The sequence below is a fragment of the Gallus gallus genome, chromosome 5 (assembly GCF_016699485.2).
Source record: "Gallus gallus isolate bGalGal1 chromosome 5, bGalGal1.mat.broiler.GRCg7b, whole genome shotgun sequence".
Lineage (NCBI taxonomy): Eukaryota > Metazoa > Chordata > Aves > Galliformes > Phasianidae > Gallus > Gallus gallus.
The window spans coordinates 4,960,327-4,981,735 of NC_052536.1; the positions used below are offsets into that span (position 1 = coordinate 4,960,327).

The window sequence follows — 21,409 nt, forward strand, 5'->3', positions numbered from 1 at the left end:
TTCCCATGAATTATGTACCTTGGCATGCTATTCTAAAAGGACCATTATTATCATTAACTAAACCCGTAAAAGCTTGTTATTGGTAAAACACATGAATTATTGCTACAGTCAGATTAAAGTTTACATCCTGACTCTAAATGAAAACGTTCTTTAAGAATTACAAGTTAAATCATGTAGAAGGACAGAGAGAACCACGAACAGAAAGGCAGGTGATACACAAAGTGCCCATCCTCAGTAAGTTCAGTTACAGTTCATCATATCATGCCAGATCCTGCTTCAATAATCTATTCTTGCACTGCTCATGGAACAAGGAGCTTTGAAGCAACCTCTTGCGTTAATTTTGCATGAAAACACCATCTGGCCCTAAACAACTATGTAGGCTATGGATCTGTTATAGCCTCGATATGGTCAACATGATATTGAAAGGTCAAAAAAGGGTCTAATTATATGCCTTAGTACTTATAGGCCGTGGTCACTGGAGCATGAACGTAATCACTCAGGCCAAACAAGAGTTATTTATAATTTTAATTACCAGTGAATCAGACATGTCTCAAAGAGTGGCTGTATGTAAAAGAATTATATGATTGCCGCTCAAAGTAACTGTCTTTTCTTGTTTGTGTCTAAAATAATCCCTTGAGATATTCTCCATTAATTTCCTGTTGATATGTTTAGAATCCATCAATCTTCTCAACCAATGCCTGCTAGCATATTCAAAGTACTGTACAATTACACACAGAAAAAAAACATTAAGTTACAATTGTATTATTGAGTTTGGGAAAAATCAAGAATTCCAAACCTGAGACACATCAGACTAAGGCTGACTGAACAATTCCACTCACTCCCTTGCATGTACAACAGACAACAAGGACATTTTATCAAGTCTCTTTGTTTCCTCCATTGAACACAGTGGATAACATGGAGAAGAAAAAAAAAACCTGTAACTAAAGAAAACCTCACTCTGTCCACTAAAAGATAAAAAACCTGAAATGCTTATACAACTTCATTACCAGTCATAGAAACCATATAATGCTATACAAATCACTCAAATCACTTTTCTACCCCTTCAGATGGTCACTAGTTCCTTTTTTTTTTTTTTTCCTGATAGTATTTGACTTGAGATGTAGGGTTTGATTTACGAAAGTTTGAATACAGTTTGTGATTGGAGCACTTTCAAAAGTGACCTCAATGAAAATGCAGCTTTCAACATATAAAGTGCCGGTTGTCAGAAAGTATTCTAAAGTGGGTGCCCTGGTCATTTTACATTCAGTATTTAAGAAGAAAATCAGTGCAGTAGTTCGCAGCTCTTCTGGAACAACCCTTGTAAACTCTGTCTTCTCTTCCTACTCATATTGCAACTTCCAATAGTTTTTCTTTCCCACTGGACACATTGTGCTCCCCCACTTCATCCCTACCAACAACACCTAGCCACCAGGACACACCACAGCTCAGAGGCTTGGGAGAATAAACAGGGCTGTTGCTGCAGCAAAAGATGATCTCTGGAGCATGAGTCACTGCTGGAGGCATGGCTATGTTGGGAAAATAATGCTGTAATCATCAACAAAAGCCTATGACAAAGATGTTAATTCAGGGTAAGATATAAGCAGTAGGCACTAAGATAAAAACTTCACACTGGGAGATGAAGTACTGTGTGCAAATATATGAACTATAAAAGGAACATGAGTTATTAGAATTTAAAATGGCATATCGTGATTCCTAAAACAATAAAGATAAATAATCCACTACTAGTTCTCTGGGAAAATAAATAAAGTCCCTGTTCTTTTGAATACCATCACCACCTGGGATTACTCATAACAGAGCTCAGCCTGTTTTGGTCTTCAGTCAGTGCTAATGTTACTGTACCTGTCAGTTTGTTGTGTGTAATTCAAAGCCCAGGAAGTTCTTATCAGCAAGTTCTTTTCTTGATACTTCAGGTACTGCTCCTTTATTTGTGTAGGGAGTACAACAACAGACACCCACTTCTGAGAGATCTGCGTTTTGGAGATGTACAAAGAGAAATCTCTCAGTCTCTGTCCTGAGGATGGCTGGGGTTTTGTCCCTCCAAACCTCAGCTGGGTGATGACAGCGGGGTGAAACCTTGTTAGATCAGCTTCCTGGGGAGCATCCATCTGTACTGGCAGCACAGCTGCCCTCTCTAAGCACAACTGTCCTTTACATCTGCCCTCTGCTAGGTCTCCGATTTGACCCAATTGCACTTCAGGCAGTGTACTGTGAACAGAGTGCAAGTGTTCCTGCTTGATGCCTATGTTTCTGATTGCTTAGAGGGCTATCTTTTTCTACCCAAGGGTCTCAACGGTGCCCCTATAGCTTTAATCAGAGAAAATAAAATCTACAGTTTAGCAAGACACATGCACTCACATTTAACTTATATGAAGTTCACAGAGACTACCGACATACTTAAAAAGTAATAAAGTCCCTAGTATTTTTGCTGAATCTGGGCATTAGCAGAGAGAAAGCCCCTAATACTCAGCTACAGTAGTTCTGTTTTCCTCTATGTTATATTCATTTGCACATTTTCAACTGCTGATCCCAGAAGTTACAGCACCAGAGTGAAATAACCTACATGGGGTATGCAGTGTGGATCAGATGTGCTGCAATACATTCAGACATCAAGAAAACTCCATTGTCTCAGCCACCACATCATCAGATTCATTCTTCAGTTCTGTTCCCTTGTTGTTCATACACTTCTATCTCCACTCAGAGGAGCAGTAGAAGATGATGTGTGCTCAGATCAGGTGTGGCTGCCAGTACAGGTCCCAACACCTGCAGCCAACATGTACAGCCAACACTGGAGTCATGATGCACCACTGAATATACTTGCTCCACAGCATAGACACAGTCAATCCCAGTACACATACATAGTTTGTAAAATAGACTTTCAATAATAATAAATTATCAGAATTTCAATTTAAATAACAGGAAAATTAGATTTGTGAATGAAAATCAGTTTCAGTACTGAATTTGCAAATCAAAAGACATATGGCCAAGTTTAAGACTGTCTCATGCTGCCACTGTTAGCAGCCATTGTAAACATGCATAGGTTAATGCAGATTTCTCCCAAGTTAATAGAAGATGAGATAGAAAAAGAACAATCAGTTGTATAGTCAAAGCAGCTGAAATAAAATGCAGAACTAGAACCAAAGACAAAGATAATTATTAAACAGAAAAAGGTAATAAATTGGATCATTTGCTTCCATATTTATGCTTTCAGTCGTTAATCAAATCCATTTCCATTTCTAATTTTACAATTTTTCTTTTCTTTTGACCTTTAATAAAATGTTTCAATTGATCAAGGTAATAAAAATGTGAATTATATGAGCTGGCACAGACAAAGAAAGACTGTAGAGTAATCTGTGTTCCAGATATAAAAAGAAAAATGCCTGTGATTAAGTATGGGGTAAGAGAAATTTGAAAAAATAATTTAAAAATCCAAGCATTGTATACATCTCTCAAGACTTTCACAAGGAGGGCTTTTTGTTGTTGCTGTTGTTTTTTATTTAAACCATTAACAACCAAAATAAAGTGCCTGTGGGACAGTAGCTGTCTTTCATTTGACATGCGCAATCTATCTGCTCATTAATATAATCTTTCTAAAGCACATACAAAAACATTTTCATCTGTGCTGGATCTTTGTTTCAGCTATATCCCAAACACTAAATTGTTTAAACTGTTTCATAACAATCACTTAAAATTGTTTCCTGGGTTTTCTACATATCAGCACAGTACTGTATCAGGAGAAACATAATCAAAGCCAACAGCCTTGCAAACCCATCCACTAGTAATATTTGTTTCAATAGCTTTCCTTTGAATAGCAGGTATTGATTTTCTACATCAGAACTCTTATACAAAAGAACATTAAAAGAGAGATTATATTTTGTATTTTTTCCTCCATCCTATTAAGGAACACTGCTGAAGAGTAACAATAATTGTCAGAGATTTAAAAGTTTGAGCTGAATAGGTTGACCATTTAGGAGTTCTAGGAAAAACACATCTTTTTTTCCCCTCTTCTTTTTCTTCTTTTAAAAGAGTTCTTACAACAGGGCAATGTCACTTCTGCCAGAAAGGATGTTTTCTTCCTTGGAAGTAGACAATTAGTTTAAATGTGTTATTCCATTACTGTCTGGCCTCAGGTACTCGTGTTCTTCAAAGCACTCCTCACAGAGTTCAGGTAAGAAAGGCATCATAGAAGGAAAAAAAAAAAAAAAGATAAAATAAAGCAAATGAAACCAAAAGCATGCAATGAAGGGTACCAGGGGACTAGTGGAAAAAAGAGGCTGAACTCTGGGAGAAGAGATTGAGGTCAGAGCGTGGTTAAGAGGCAAAAAAAGGAGCTGAGCAAGTACAGGAAGATTGGGAAAGCAACAGAAAGGCTGCAGGAGCATTTGGGAGAGGTGACAAAGGGAACTATACTAGAAAAATAAATTTAAATATATTCATCACTTCAGAAGACTTTTCAGTTCTTGCATATGGATATTTTTTTTCTGGAGAAATGCATGACAGGTGGTTCAACAGGTTTTCTTACTCCTCCTGCAACAGCCACGGACTGACATAGCTATCAACAGTCGTGACAGTCTAGGGAGACTTACATTCCTCAGTTAGCTAAGCTCTTGAACATCTCTCTAGTAATTGCATTTTTTTTTTTTTAAATCATACTATGATAATTTTGGTCCACTGTTACATTTACATCAACATATTTTAATTAGTCAAGAGATACATGGCGAAAGATATCATTCCAGTATAGTTACAGAATTGCCATCACCATTCAGTTGATTCAGGGTGGAGTAATCCTGCTGGTAATTACTGCTGCAGGATTGCTAAGGGCACACAGGGTAACATTTTTCCTTCCACTCTGCCTACGCTTGGGATTAGGTACGTCCAATATAAGACACAAGGCTCCGTAAAGAACAAGCAATGACATTTTACTACTAGGCTTCTGATGCCAGAGAGGGAATTCAGATTTCAGAGTGTGATGTCTGCGATGCATAGAGGAACGCAGCATTTCAGAGTGGGATTCAAAACAACCAGCACACTGAAGTCCCAAAAAATATGAACTCACAGAACATCTTGCATGCCAAAGCTGGTACATTTATTCTGCCAGGCAGATAACTGCCAGCACAAAGAGTATTGGACCTTCTCCTGAAGGCAGGCTTTTGCAACTTCTCTCTATAAGATCTGATAAGGGTTCCTGGTGTTTTGTTCTTGTTTTGGGGTGTTTTTTTGTTTTTTTTTGTTTTTTTTTTTTTTTTTTTTTTTTTTTGTCTGTTTCACTTCATATCCCACCACAACACACATAGCTTAGGGTGTAGGGGGTCAGGCTTAATGCCTTCCTTACCAAACAAAGTTCAAGTCCATGCTTCCCAGCTTCAAGGAAAGCGCCTTGCCTCCAGGGTGCATGTAAAGCTACAGTGATTCCTCCTGCTAATCTTGTGCTTCTATGCAGAAAGGAATACCGACCAAAGGAAAAAGCAAGAGAAAGAATGAGCACAACTGGCTGTCTATAAAGATAGGGTACTTTGCCTCCAGGTTCTTGGATTATGAGCTCCTGAGTGTATTTGGGATAGTTTCCACCCTAGTGGCAGTTTTCTGTAAATGTATTGTCTTGAGAAGAGAGAAATGAGACTCTTTTCTAACACTGCCCATCACATCCTACCCCACTATCTCAATCACTCGGTTATTCTAGCAGTTCCGTTGTATCATTGTCCACAACCTGCAAATTTCTGGCTTTCTTTTATAATTACTTTCATGTATTTTTCTATCTTAGCATTCCACTTTTTTAGCACTAATGCATTCTAGTTTGCATCATTTGCTCAGGAGGGAGGTTTCTCCTCAGAATGAAACTCACACCTTCGTGCTTGAAGAGTCAAGAAGTGTATAGGAACACCAGTTGACTAGGAGATAACTAAGATAAAAATGTAACCCCCAAATTAAACAAAATCCAACTAGCACTTTTGATTACTGCTGTGTGCTGGAGTATCAGCACCAGTTGCTGAAGGCTATGGACTAATAAAAGAATATTCAAACAAAAAGCATATTAACTCTGAGTGCACATTTTTATTTAATTAGAGGTAAAATAGAAGGAACAGTAATAGGTCAATAATAATGACTTATTACTTCCTTTATGTGGCACATTTACAATAAATGGTAATTTACCATTAGAGAGACATATTAAATTTTTTTTCTGCTAAAGAAATTAACATTAGTCATGTTGAGAAAGAGAAGGCTCTCCATTTCCAGCATGAGGATTTGCATTCAGCGAGGCAGTCTGCGGATATTACAGACCTCGTTCCCCTTTAGCAATGCAGGAAGAATTAAAGCATAACCATGTATGACATCATTCCAGCTGTAGCCGATGGTCTACAGATCGTTTCATCCTTGCTATTTGAAAAACATACCACTTTCCAGTCATTAGACTTGCTAAATGGATTCACCTGCCATACCCTTGGAATCATTAAAAAAAGAAAAAAAAATCTTTGGCACACAAGAGCATTGCTTTAATTTTATTCTCAGAGCTGATGTTCTACTACTATAAATTCTTGAAAATAACTAAAAAAAACATTTTTCATTTACTCCATTGGAAAATAAAAAATCTGCATTTCCTGCTTTTATTTTTGCTCCAGGCTTATTTCAAAGTTTCTGATTAACTATCACCTTATACAATCAACTTATACAACATGTCTTCCTAGACAAAACTTGTCATTACAGTGGGGCTGCACTGTGCCTTAGTATTTTTAAGTAACTGCCTGTGACCCTGTTACTTAGAAAGTGGATCAGTTTACTGATTTGAAGTCTACTTCTGGCAACTTCCTTAGTTATTTGACAGCAAAATAGCTGCTATTTAACACTCTTCCAATCATAGGAAGATATCACACAATTTGTGCATTTATTATGGCTGCACTCTTTACTTCAGACTCATTTAAAAGCTTCAGACCTACAGGTGGGATTTTTAAAGTTGCCGTTAGATCATTAATTCCTAATTGAACACCCCAACCCTCTAGGCAAGCTTTGAAAATCTCATCATAAAAAAAAATTAAAAAAAAATCTATATTCTACTTCCAAATAACCTGGTTAACAATAGAATCACACCAAGACAAAACATTTAGCAACTGGTTGAAGACTAATGTGATCATGGAAGGAAAAAAAAAAAATAGGAAGAAACCTTATATCCTAGTTTTAGTACCATGATTCCTGCTCCCGAAGAGGAGTGAAAGGAACCAGACTGACAAGGGAGGGAGGAAGAGAGAGAATCTTCACAAAACAAACAAACCAGGATCCAAAGTTTCACATATCTCTTGAAAACAGAACAGATTCAACAGCACTGTGCATGGTTTGGGTGTATTTTTGGAGTAAGTTTAAAATCACATGTTCTAGATGGCAAAAAACAGCTTAAGAGGATATTAGGTTACTACTGTGTAATAACACAAAGTAAAATGTTAAAAATAAAAATAATTAAGTATCACTAAAAATTTAACCCATGTATTTGAAATGCAGAAGATAGCAATTTAAAATATGAAATTAAATATCAATACTTAATTCTGTTGAGCTAAATATGTTAGAAGCACTAGTTACACATGAGATTAAAAGATTTCTTTCAGGATATCCATCAGCCCCAGTGACCTAATGAAACTGAGAGAAATAATTACATTAACTCTGAGAGAACAACAGGAAAAGAAATGCAGTGAAACATTAGGGAGTATCTTACCAATTTAAGATTGTAAATAATTTGAAACACACCTCTCCAACACACACAACTCCAACAAAAAAAGAAGTACAATCCACTCTTGTTTAAGATTTTAAGTATTAATTTCTCTCTCCGAGTTTCCTAAATTCTGGAACAGTTGTAGAATTCAGTAATAATTACTTTGTGGAGTCCTTGAAAAGTAAATTTCCTTAATCACCTCAAATGAGAAAAAGGATTCCATTTATTTCAATACTTCATACTTTAAAAATATTTATTTATTTACTGAGATCCATGTAAATCAGCATAATCAGAAGGAACCCTTATGGTTCAGCGTATTTGTTTTACCTGATAATCTGAGACCTGCAGGACAGCTTAGATTCCTGTAGTGAGTTCTACCCAAATAGCTGCCAGTTCAGATTTTCTAGTACCTCCTTCATGCAGAAGCTTGAGCAATACAGAGAAGAGAAAGCATAAAACGAACATCTGAAATTCCTCAGTAAGTCAGCATCAGGATTTTAAATATGCACAACTCTCTTGGTGACTTTGTCTAAAGAGCTACTTTGGATTCAATTAATCCTGCTTTCTCCACAATTCAAGCTGTGCCAACTCAGTAGCACTAAGATTCACCACACTGGGACATTCTTTGAATACTGCTGTTTAATAAATTGCATTAATGAAGTTTTTACTTCTGGTGTATCAATAGCTGGTAACACTCTTGCCTTTCCTTTAAGAAGTATTGCTTCCATAATATATATGAAATTTTAAAGGTAACTTTTTTTTTTCTAATCCCTAGTGTTAATTTCACTAGGAATCAATTTTGTAAACTAGTTACAAACATCATTTGGATCCCAAACTTCTATAAAAGATAGAGCAAGCATTTGTGCTAGACCAAAACTGTTTTTTGGAAGGTGAGCAGCAATGGACAGCATCTGACCAATAGGTTATCTTTCCAGTTCTGGTACTGCAACATTTGAGTTGTTAACAAAATGGGTATGGCCTCTGCCACAATCCCGAGCAGGAGTCCACTGTACACTGAGTAGTTAGTGGTCCATGTGACAGTTAACCTGAGCAGAACTGGGTCTGTGCTTCCTCTAAACATGACCTTCAGGCTGGGACGTGCTGTGTGCATCCCTTGGCTGCAGGATAAATGTCACTGGCTAAGGGCAAGAGAGGAGCAGCTCCCAGCTGGTACCAGTGACTACACCACTGCACAGCCTTGTCTGTATCTAGAAGTACAACATGAAATCCTCATGCGATCATACTTTCTTTTGATGGAAAGAATGATTAATAGAGCTGTTTTCTTGTTAGACAAGCCTGCACAGCTTGAATGACCAAAATGGAGTAACCCTTTCTACACATAGTAACCCTTTCTGCACAACAATAAGAGTCCCATTGGATGCTGCACAGCTCAGGGTTCCTACTATCTAAAGGGATGCAAGATCACTTATACTACTCTCTTCTTCAATTTGGTGTTAGCTCTAATATGTAGCATTTTAAATTACACTTTCCAAGTCTGAGCGCCTTTCCTATTGAGATTGTAATGAATCAGCGCCTCCCAGTATAAACCAGTAAAATAAAAATGTCTTCTGGCAAATACAGGACTGTACTGGCCCCCGAATTAGATGTACTCAGCCTCTATATCACCAAGTACTTTTTACATGGATAGCGTACAAGTATCGAGAGAATACTTTAAATGAATCCAACCACCAGGAAATTCTCAGTGTCTGCCATTCTATGCTTCTCACTAACAGCACAGCTCTATGTGCACCTTTATAGGTTCTCATTTCTCCTCAGTATTTCTAACATTTATACAAGAAGCCAGTTCTTAATATTAGGCCTTTCAAAGCTTTCATGAAAATTTGGAGCATAAGAGCGTAATGTATTCTAGGAAGACTCTGATTGAAGGCTTCAGGCTCTTCAGAAGAGATATACAAGGTAGGAAAGGAGAGGGAGTTGCCCTCTATGTTAGGAAGTGGATAGATTGTGAAGAGCAGTGTCTGAGTAACAGCCATGACCAAGTTGAGAGCTTATAGGTGAAAATCAGGGATTGGTCTAGTAAGAGGCATCTAGTGGTTGCTGTCTGCTCAGGCCACCTGATCAGGGGGAGGTCTGTTGATGAGGCCTTCTTGCCTCAGCTACAGGAGGTGTTGCACTTGCAGGCTCTTATCCAGGTGGTTGAAATCCCCCATCAGGACATCTGCTGGGATAGTGGCACGGCAGGCATTCAAGGCCAGGCTGGATGTTGCTCTGGGAGGCCTGGTCTAGTGGTTGGTGACCCTGCCCGTGGCAGGGGGGTTGAAACTATACGATCATTGTGGTCCTTTTCAACCCAGGCCATTCTGTGATGCTATGATTCTATAAGCAACTAGTTACAAATTGAGAACTAGGGTGAGGAATTCCATTGTTATTACTGGCCCTGAATGTCTAAAGTTACTCAAAGTATGGAATTAAGTTATTGTTTTCAAGTAAAATAGATACACTGCTGCAGCCAGATTGACCTCAGAACACTTTAAAGAAAACAAGGCAGGCACTCTCAGAGCAATAATGGGATGTTAAGTTATTTCACCATAGTGTAAAATATTACACCATCTGAGAGGCAGCCATGCTTAAGTCATCCATAGAGCGAGCTGCCAAATAGATGAGACTTGTAACTAGAAGATGAAGTTGACCACGGCCTGTTGCAGATTATACGTACTTGTGCCAGTGCTGATCCACACGCAAGATGCTCCACAGCCCAGGCTTTGTCAAGCTGTACAGGAAATGGCTTTATTCTATCATTTGTAAAACATGATTTTAGAGAAAAAGGAAAGGGAGGAATGAAACAGCATCACACAGTGCATCAGTCATAAGAGAGGCAAAGCTATGCCTCCTTTTCTGCTATTACACACTAAGGCACAGGAGGCTACGAAAGAGCAGAGTCTGCAGAAGAGCATGTATCTGCTTCTCAGTTCTAAGTCATTTCCCTTAAGCTATGCCACACCACCCCAAGCAATTCTGTGAACATATAGCATTTTCCAGAGATAAATAGGCAATTGAAATCTGAAGGTCCATGACCATGCACTTTTTGTATACAAAGTGCTGTAATCTTGTAATCAATATATACTACTTAACACAAAGTGAGTGTAGCCCTTGGGGGAGGGGGTGAGCGTTGCAAGTGCTTAGTTCAGGTGATAAGGCTTGCTGCTGTCTTTCTGCTTCATGGAAATAAGTAGGACATTAAAATCACTGCACAGTTCTATCCAATAGTCACAGTGTCTTGGATTCATCAAAAGTAACCACAGTAAAGAGCAAGTAATGTGATGCACTGGTGACCACAGCACTGACAATAATTTTTGAAAAGAAAGATCAGGGAGATCAAGAAAATAGAAAAAAGACAACACAACATTGTTTGGCAAAAGTAGAAAGACAGGCGTGTTCTTGCTAATGTCAATTATGAAAGCATCATTACATAGGAACAACATTCATAGACTTTCAAGCTTGAAAAGAACCCAGGGAAGAAGCAGGACTTATGGGATACCACTGGTTTATAGAGACTATTTCAAGCCTAATTATATGAGTAATGCATTTGCTTTGCCTGATGAGGTTACATTCACCTAACATAGCATATTAGTTTTATTTTTGTTTTTCAGCAAAGCCTCCAATACTACCATCTCCTTTACATCTACTTAGACAAAAGGAACTAGAAGTCTACCTAGCTAGATCAAACTAGGAACAAAGAGTAACTTGAAATCATTATACATCTAGAAATTATGCATTTAAACAAGCTGCTATCCTCATCCTTTCTACTCATAGCAAGTGGAGGAGACAGAACAGTGAATTACACAGATCACAGCTCTAGCACTGTATAGCAACCGACTTGAAGCAGGGTATTAAATGCAGAAATTGTCTCCTGTGGCAATAGGAGGGTTGCCCTGTTGGTTTTAGTTAGCATTTTCATTTGCGATTAGGACTACAGTGTGAAAAAAACATACTCGTGCTCGTGATCTTTACAGCTGGTAACAATTTGAGATAAATGGCAAAAATGCATGAGATTACAAAATTTGAAGAAACCAGGTAAATTAGAAACACATGCACAGTTAATACATGTGGCAAATATAATCCAAAGCACAGATGGAAGAAGTAGACAAGTGACACAGACAGAAAGCTAACTATCAAGGAACAACATATTCACGTGAGCTCTTCCAAGTCATATTAGCAAGGTTCAAGAACTTTCTTGATGTGAGCCACCCATTCTCCTCCCAGAGGCTGCTGCCTTCTAGCAGGAGAGGCAAAAAAAAAAGTGATGTCTATTCTTCAGTTTCCAGTTCAGAGCCAGGCACATTATAATGTAAACCACTATTGATTTCAGTTCACTTTAATACCCTGGACTGAATTGTGGTGGTGAAGGACTCCAATTCATAACTCCTGTCAGATTTAGCTGCCACAGTGAAATCCACAGAGGCTGTGAATAAGAGACCTTAGAAATCATTTCAAAGTGAAACATGATTCAAATAGGCAGGTACAATTTGAGGATACATACACCAAATCACAAGGTAAATTATCAACTAGCTCTTCTTCTAAGATGGACAGAGACAGTTTAATTGAATGGACAGCACAGTGAACCAGCAGCTCAGACACAGTGTTAGGAAACCACAGCCTGAGTGGCAGGGGACAAATGAAACCAAGGCAGTCAGCAGCAATACAAGCACCTTCCATGTTTTGGGTGCTTGTTCTGACCTCTGCATTGCAACACAGCAGCCCTTTGGGGAACTAGTTCTCATCTCTTCTCCCAAACCCCAGAAGTGACCCCATCTACTGAGGCCAGTACTCCACCCCAGAGGACATCATCGACAGCCATGCTGCATGTCATGGCTGGGCAAGGTTACCAAAGGCAGTACTTCTAACGAGCCTGTGACACACAGACATTGCACAAGCTACTTGGGGATTCTTTGGCACTTTGCCTTTTTCTCTGCTTTCGCATCCCAAACTTACATCTGTTCAGACCGTAACCTTCTATTTACACCCGCCCTTCAAACTGAAATGGTTCAACTCCTTGTCTGAGGCCAAGTGTTTAACAACCAAAACAACACAGCAATTCACAAATATATAGAAGAAGTCTTACGATTTAAATATCTGCACCATACAAGCCCACTTATGGATAAAATGAATCATGATACAGGTTTATTCTGTCTTTCTACAGACACAAGTCCACAGTCTAGACATCCAGCCCAGAGGCAGCAATTTATCTAACTACTGACATCTTCTATACAAAATTAACTCTACCTCAAATCACCAGAAGAATAACTGGAAGTAAAGAAAAATAATTACATCAGATTAACTCTTAAAAAAAAAAAAAAAAAACACATCCTTCCTTTTAAATATAAAGATACCATATCTTGAATAACTAGGCAGAAGCCTCCAGCAGATGTCTCATGAGTTAAGTTCCTCTCAGACAGGAAAATCTGATGATTTAGCTGACTTTTTACATCAGGAAGACTTACTGTCGCAACTACCTCAAATGGCAAAAGCAGTCCATTTATGCTGCCTCCTGGCATCCAGAAAACCTTCTCCAGCATTATGTGAGTAACCAGAAACAGCCTACACTTCTCCCCATGCCTAGGCTGCCACTGTGATTTAAGATACTGAATCAAGACTAAAACAATACAATCAAAAGGAGACAACAGGGAGTCATAACCTCATTGCGTTTGCATTTACTTTTGCAATACACAGACTAAATTTTGGCAGGCAGGCAGGCACTGCTGTCATGCACACAGAAATACTTGTATGAAACAAATGCATCCAAGCACTGCTTTCGTGCAATTACATGTGTGAGTTTTGGAAAGGCATGCTGCAGCCAATACCTACATACAGGAAACCTGGGACACGCCCACTTCATAGCCCTGAGAACCCAGCAGTTCACCAGGGCAGTATCAGAAAAGGAGATATTTACAGTGACAAACTGACACTGCTGAGGCAAATACTAACAAAGCAAAGAAAGAGCGGTGCCCAGACAGCTCTGAATCTTCTACAGGTATTTTAGGATAAACCTATGATCTCTAGTATCAAAAGCCACTGGAAGATCAGTAAGAATCAAAATTGGCAACGTGCCAGAATCCACCTACTATAAAACAGAAGGTCACTACAAATCCTCATTAAAGCTGTCTCACTGCTTTGGCCTGATTGAAATGTTTCAAACAGTTTATTATTATCATGAAAGCAAGGGCAGCAGTTGCCCTGACACAACCTGTCTCCAGGACCTTTGCTAGGAAAGGGAGATTTGAAACATGGTGGAAATCTGAGAAATTGCCTGTGGACAGCAAAGGGCCGCTTAATCAACTGCTCCAATCTCCAGCAAAGAAGAAACTCTTACAGATGCCGAAGAGGTGTTAATGATAGATATTGTAAAAGGGAACTGCCATAGTATATCTTCCAAGAACTGCTACAAAAGCCTAGCTGGCAAAAGATCAAGAAAATAGCTTGCAAGTGCAGTGCCATATCTATAATAGAAGTGCAGTGTGACAAGTTTAAAATCCATAAGCTATGCTGAAGTACATAGTTCAGAATCCCAGTGACTCAGCTGGAAGTGAAGATGTAGAAATCCTTGCCATTTAACGACCACAGGAAGAGACCCAAAACCATCCCATCTCCTCACCACTAGACCTTGCACTGGGAACCCCAGAAGCCCACATTGCATCTCCATAATCAGTTGGTTTCCACCCTCACACCTCAGGGACTTCAGCAGATGTTAACAGTAGAAAATATTGAACCGTTAACAGAAAGCTAACAGCAAAAATACAACACAAGAATGCCAAGCCCAGCACAGAGGCTTAAAACAATGGGACATGCTAGCAGCTGAGCAGGCAAAGGCAGTTCCAGCTGAGAGTCTCTGGACTTCAAGGCAATGTTTTCAGTAGGCATTGTGGCCATCTGCTTACAGAAGTACAGTGACTTCATAACAACTCCTCTGTTCACCCATTGTTCTTTGGTTGTTTTGCTCACCTCATTTGTTTTGGTTCTCCTTCTCCCCTGCATGGCCAGAAAGACTTTCGGTTTTAAGTTGTTTACAGAATCACAGAACGGTTTGGGTTGGAAGGGGCCCTTAAGATCATTTAGTTCCAACTCCCTGCTATAGGCAGGGACACCTCCCTCTAGGCTAGGTTGCTCACAGCCCCATCCAGCCTGGCCTTGAGTGCTTCCAGGGAGGGAGCATCCACAACCATATATATAAATCTCATTTAAGTTTTTCTCTTAACTGAAGTTACGTCTCTTTCGGCAGAGAGTTTACATCTCCTTTTCAATGCAATATATTCTATGCCAGACATTTACACAGAAACATCTAAAGGAAAGCAGTTAGAAAATGGAAAGTACACACAGCTATAAATACCTACTGTAGCCACACTCTATCTAGAGCTTCGTTTTGTTTGATTTTTAAACCTCAGTTTTGCCCTAAATCAGCAAGAGGCAAAGAAGAACACAGCTTAAAATGCATCAGTGGAGATGAAACCCAGAATCAAGCCTCACACTTATGGTTAAAGAAAGCTAGTATCTTAATAAAGTAGCTCTCTTTCTAGGTCAGAAGGCAGAAAGAAAATCTGGAAATGTTACCAATTACTCTTTTGGTTCCAGTAGAGTGTCACATCCCCCCTCCAAACTCCAGTGAAACAAAAACCTCCCCAGAATTCTGAACCCTCCCAAACCCAAAGGATGACAAAGTGGTACTATTTCATTACTGCCCTTTGAGTTAAGTCTGTGAAGAATCAGCATTTGTTCATATCTTTGACAATCTTGCATATCAGACATATTGATGATTTGAGCATTTCACACTCTGAGTTTTTCTTTTAATCTTTTTAACCTTCACTTTAACTAAATTTGGCTCAGATGAAAACTTCTCATTAGCCTTAGGTGAGCTTGTTGAGTAAGTGGATAACAGAGAATGCTTCAACCCTGAATACCATATGATTCTTTTTTTTCCTAAAAAATAATTTCTAAAATATGGTGGTTTAGAGCGGACAACAGTTATCCCACTTCTGTTTTGCTTTTCCCATTATCTGATTCTGCTTTTTTTCCCAGTATGCCTCTGCTGGTTCCAGACAGGAGCAAGCAACCTGCTTCCTAGTAGCATTTCAGATGAGCCCAGGTTAGACTAAATTTCATCTTACTAAACTTTTTATTTCGGAATCACATATTTGTAATAACAGAAAGTGGCTGTATGTCAACACAATCCTACAGGAAAGCAATTGGAAAAGGAGCATGTGTTCAAACTCAAGTCCTGAGGAATAGACTAGGCAGAGCATTGTGAACTCTCAAAAGGAGAAATGGTGCACGGAAGAGCTGATGTGACAACAAATGTGTTAAAGAAACAAGAAGCTTTATGTGGACCAATAGTGCCACGCTTCTCACTCTATGCCCCAATCTTCTCTTTGTTGCATAGACCACAAAATAATTGAAACAAATACAGAAAAGCAGGAATCAAAAGTCATCATAGAATCATAGAATAGAATCGCTAAGGTTGGAAAAGACCCACAGGCTCATCCAGTCCAATCATTCGTCCATCACCAATGGTTCTCACTAAATCACGTCCCTCAACACAACATCCAAATGCTCTTTGAACACCACCAGGCTCGGTGACTCCACCACCTCTCTTGGCAGCCCATTCCAGTGCCTGACCACCCTTTCAGAGAAGTAGTATTTCCTAACGTCCAGCCTGAACCTCCCCTGGCACAGCTTGAAGCCATTCCCTCTAGTCCTATCACTAGTCACATGAGAAAAGAGGCCAACCCCCACCTCACTACAACCTCCCTTCAGGTAGTTATAGAGAGCAACAAGGTCTCCCCTGAGCCTCCTCTTCTCTACACTGAACAATTCCAGCTCTCTCAGCTGCTCCTCATAAGGCCTGTGCTCCAGACCCCTCACCAGCTTTGTTTCCCTCCTCTGGACACGCTCCAGGGCCTCAATGTCTTTCTTACAGTGAGGGGCCCAAAACTGGACACAGTACTCAAGGTGTGGCCTCACCAGTGTTGAGTACAGGGGGACAATTACTTCCCTATTCCTGCTGGCAGCACTGTTTCTGATACAAGCCAGGATGCCATTGGCCTTCTTGGCCACCTGGGCACGCTGCTGGCTCATGTTCAGTCTAGCGTCAATCAACACCCTCAGGTCCATTTCCTCTACACAGTCTTCCAGCCTCTCTGCCCCAAACCTGTAGCATTGCCTGGGGTTATTGTGGTCAAAGTGCAGGACCCGGCATTTGGTCTTGTTGAATCCTATCATATATAGATCATACAGATCTATATCTATAGAGATCATATATCTCCTCAATGCTGACCCCATCTAGAAAGCAAACTGTTATCCTGCCCTCTCCACACCATATATTTACAATTCGGCCCACACAGGAAAACATTTCACTTTCCTCCTCAAAAATCTTATCATCCTTCTTTGAGAGATAAAAAACAGACAAGATAGCACACCACTGATTATGCTACCAGAAGGTGCTCAGATGCCAGGTCTATGAGACAATATGATAAAACATTTTCATTTTTAAAAAGTAGCAAAGAAAAAAAATGCATTCCAGTAGAATTTCTGTCATTCTTGCATGAATATATGCATGTTTTGATAAGCAAGATAAAGAAGATCTAGTTACACTGTAGGCAGAATATATTTTCATTTGTCCATAAATTGCAAGCCAAACTTGAGCACAGGCATTGCTTGCCTGGAAGCTTACCAAACACATTTTTCTTGAAGTAGCAAAGTACATCAATAACCTTCCTCCAAGTCTTTTATTTCTCACTTGGTAGTAATTACTTTACTTACTCTGCATCACCATTTCATCTTTGTAAAAGTACATGCAGTCCTAAAATAAGCTCTTCAGCAAGCTTTTTGGCCAATACTGAACTTAAGCATCAAAAAATTCAGCTGTGCTTTTTATATATTTGCTCAAATATAATCAGTGTTCTGATTTCTGAATTCAGATGTAAACAACAGTAACACCATGAACATCTCACCTGTATGTTTGCAACTGAGAACAAAGGTTCAGGCTGACCCTGCCATCTCCTGACTGCTTTACAAGTAGCTCAGCACTCATTTGCACAGAATCGTAAGGCAAATAACTAAATATCTCCATCAAGAAGGGAAAATATGCTTCTCTTCCAGCAGGAAATAATACACAGCTAGTGTTATACAACAAACAGTAGGAACATATTGCTACAACATTAAAAAAAAATGCTATCAGGAGTGCCTATGGCCACGTGAATGAAACACTTAAGCACCAGCGCTTAAAAATGAACAAAGGAGCAAAGAAACTATAATAATAGCAAGACTGATTCAACATCCTCCCTCCAATAACATACAGTACCAGATACCACAAATAAATATGTAAAAAACCAACCGACCTGACCTAAGCAATTAAATGGCAGCCAAACTACAGTGGAAATCTCATTGTAACCTTAACATTTAAATGCTGGCTTGTATCTAAAGCACACGAGTTTCTCATTTAAGAACTCTTGGACACAATTTGGGTTCTTCTGTGCTCCACCAACGAATGAGGTGGCCTATGATAGCTCAAAAAGGCTCAAAGAAAGAAAGCCAGAATATTGGGAGAATAAGGAGAATATGGGAAAATAAGAACATATAGGAAAATACAGGAGAATAAGACGAAAAGCTGATAAGCAAAATTCTGTCTCAGAGTTCAGGCCAAGCAGCAGCAAGAGCCATATGATGTTGATAACAGGTATTTTCAACCTCAGGTCAAGGATACTTGCTATATGCTCTTGTCAATACACTGTTAACCATGATTGATTTGGTCCAGTGACAGATAATCTATTATGCACTCATACTCCAACCCCACTAAATCAAACATAGTTTGTCTAGCAGAACAAAATGACACAAAATAGGAGAAAGCACAAAGACAAATTAGTAGCTTTCTTTTCATCCAACTTATCTTTCTACAAGAGAAGGAAACTAACAGAGCAAAAACTGTAGCAAGACACTAATTAAAATCTTTATAGAGGATGTAGGGGAGGAAAGGGAGAATACTCCAAATAAAAACACAGATGGAAGAGAAGCAATAGAAGTCCTAGTGAAATGTCAGAGTTACAAATAGACTAAATATAAAGAACAGAGGGGGGAAAAGTAAACCAGAGTCAAGCTGTGTGGATATATTTATACAAACCCTTGGGGTGAGGGAACAGAACCAGGCTCATTGTTTGCCATCAGCTACTGTAAAAGGGGGAAAAACAGATCCTCTCAGAGTACTAATTAGCATAGCTTGCATGCTTGTCTGCTATTTCCTGGGACAGGCTTGCAGCACCTGCTTTATTCTCTTTCATATTCTTTCCTCATTTGATGCCAATATCTCTACACAGACAAGATGTTTGAAGACAGCATCCTCTTGTTTTGTTTATCCCAAAACCGATATTCTAAAGACTACATAATGCCATCACAATCCACCTATATGAAAAGTGAGTGTATTCAGCCTCTTTTATCATTCACACTTACTATCCTGACGTTCAGTAACCCATGCTATTAACAGACAACACATTTCTGTGAAGCAAATAATCTCCATTACTGTCATCTAGATATCCTTTGTTGGTTACAATGACTGGAGACAAATGGACTGAGCAAGTATAAAAAATAGTAGAGGACATAAATAAACAAACAAGTAAAAGTCAGGAACCCTGCACTAAGTTGAACACTTAACACTCCGCTGAATAGCATCCCTTCCTGACACCCACCTGTTATCATACAGATTGTGAAATAGCAGCTAGTTGCCCTGCAGTGGATGAAGTGTGCCAGGCAAAACCACAAAGGACTGCAAAGATAGCTGCAGTGTGCAACATAGCATGGCACCAGATCAGAAGAGCTGCACAGGCTCTCCACCCACTCCTACCCCCACAGGACAAGAGGGATGTGCCACTATTAACCTATCTCGGAGCAGGGCTTTCCTTAGCAAAGTGAGCAACACCTTTCACAGCTGCACAAGCCCACTTCTGGCCACTTCCTAAAGCACTAGATTGCTATCCGAGGGTGTGAAGGGTTGTTAAATAAAATCTCCCCCTCAGGCCTTTTCTTTTAAAGGTCTATATGGCATGGGCCAAAGCTAATTAATGCAGCCATATCTAGCAATAATAGCTCAGCCATATACAGAAGCTGTGGAATATCTGACAAGGACAAAAACTTCCTTGAGAACAGTGGAATATTCACCTGGAGGTGTTCATACCCCACTCCATTAATACGGGTCACCCAGCACGGCAGAGTAAATAAATACTATTTCACATTACACTGTGCAAGCACAGCACATGTGACTTCAATTCAGGTGTTTCCACCAAAGCTGAGCAGTCTGCAGATAGTTTGGTGTTTCCTCATCTTTATTATTCCCTTCCTTTAGAGAACATATATACATACATACATAGACTTTTTTCTCTAATAAAGCATACTGGAGCCGTATACAAAATTTCTCCTCGAGCTTTGCAAAGCGTCATCAAAGCAAAGGACAAAAAAAAAAAAAAAAAAAAAAAAAGCCCACCAGAGTACAACTGAAGGTGACCTATTTCACTTAGGTGAATCAAATTTATTTCAGCTTTAAATGCGCTCCCAATCTGAAAAAATTAATACAGATTTCTTTTCCTTCTATTAATAAGTGACGCTTACAGACTCCTTCCAGCCTTCACAGCATCTTTGGCATCCTTCTTGTACAGGCTGAACTACAGAAAACCTCCCAAGAAGTACACACGGATCTGCAGCATACAACCCATGCCCTGGGCCACCTGCACCTTCAAGCCTTGCTGCTCCAGAAGGAACACCTGCAAAATAAACCTAATTGCCGTGTGTTTCACTGCATGCAGTGGACGTAATGAACTCACACTTCTAGGTTATAGAAGCAAACGTTAACATAAAAATACACTGTCCTCTGGACAAGAAGTCTTCAAAAAAAAAAAAAAAAAAAAAGAGGTACTAAGCCATAAAACGTGTCTTAGGAGGGCCGTGGAGCTGTGCTTCCCCGCCTGCACCCCGCCCTCTGCACTCTCACAGCCCGCTGGAAGCGCAGTTCAGCCCTCAGGTGAGGAACGGAACTCACCGAGCAGACGTACAGCGCAGAGCAGAGGTATTATGCATGGGGGAACGAGCACAACACATCTTCGGGAGACTTCAAAAACATAATTAGCAAGTCAGGAAAAGCCCTCTGAGCTACGGGAACGGGAGACACCAGAATTCAAAGACACTGCTAACGTAACAACGCACAACTTACCTGTGAGAGAAGACGATCGGTCAAGTGGCGGGAAACGGGACATCACCGCCGCTACAGCACGCCAACTGCCAGCACTGCACGGGAGTCCATCTGGAACCTCTGCAGCCTTCCTCCAGGGCACCGCCCTACCACCCTCAGGCCGCTTTCCGGGGTGCCGAGGTGTGGCCGCGGTCTGTGGCCGCGCAGCCCAGCCCTGCCCTGCCCTCAGGGGGCTCACCTGAGCCCCGCGGGCCGCCCCTCCTCAGTGCTCTCGGAGGGATCGGGGGCGGCGGCTGCCGGCGCTGAGGCGCCACCCAGCGGCGGCGGTGGGAACTCTGCGTGGCGGGCTGCGCGGCTGCCTGCTCGTGCCCGGAGCGTCGCGTGCGCACTGCAGAGCCGGCCCTAATTAACGGGGAAAAACAAATCCTTCGGTGAACGAGGAGCGCTGGGCGCCGCGGTTCCCCGTGGGCAGGGCCTCGTGCCCCTGCTGCCGCCGTGCGTCTGCTCCCCTC

General features: G+C 40.3%; 1 protein-coding gene across 1 annotated transcript in view; it reads right to left on the reverse strand.

Moving 5' to 3' along the window:
* MPPED2 (metallophosphoesterase domain containing 2) overlaps positions 1-21,198 on the reverse strand; it is a 181,726-nt gene extending 160,528 nt beyond the window's left edge. Inside the window, exon 1 of the mRNA XM_046941551.1 lies at positions 20,919-21,198. The gene's annotated coding sequence lies outside the window, so the exon portion shown is untranslated. The remainder of the gene's footprint in view (positions 1-20,918) is intronic.
* Between the last annotated feature and the right edge of the window lie 211 nt (positions 21,199-21,409).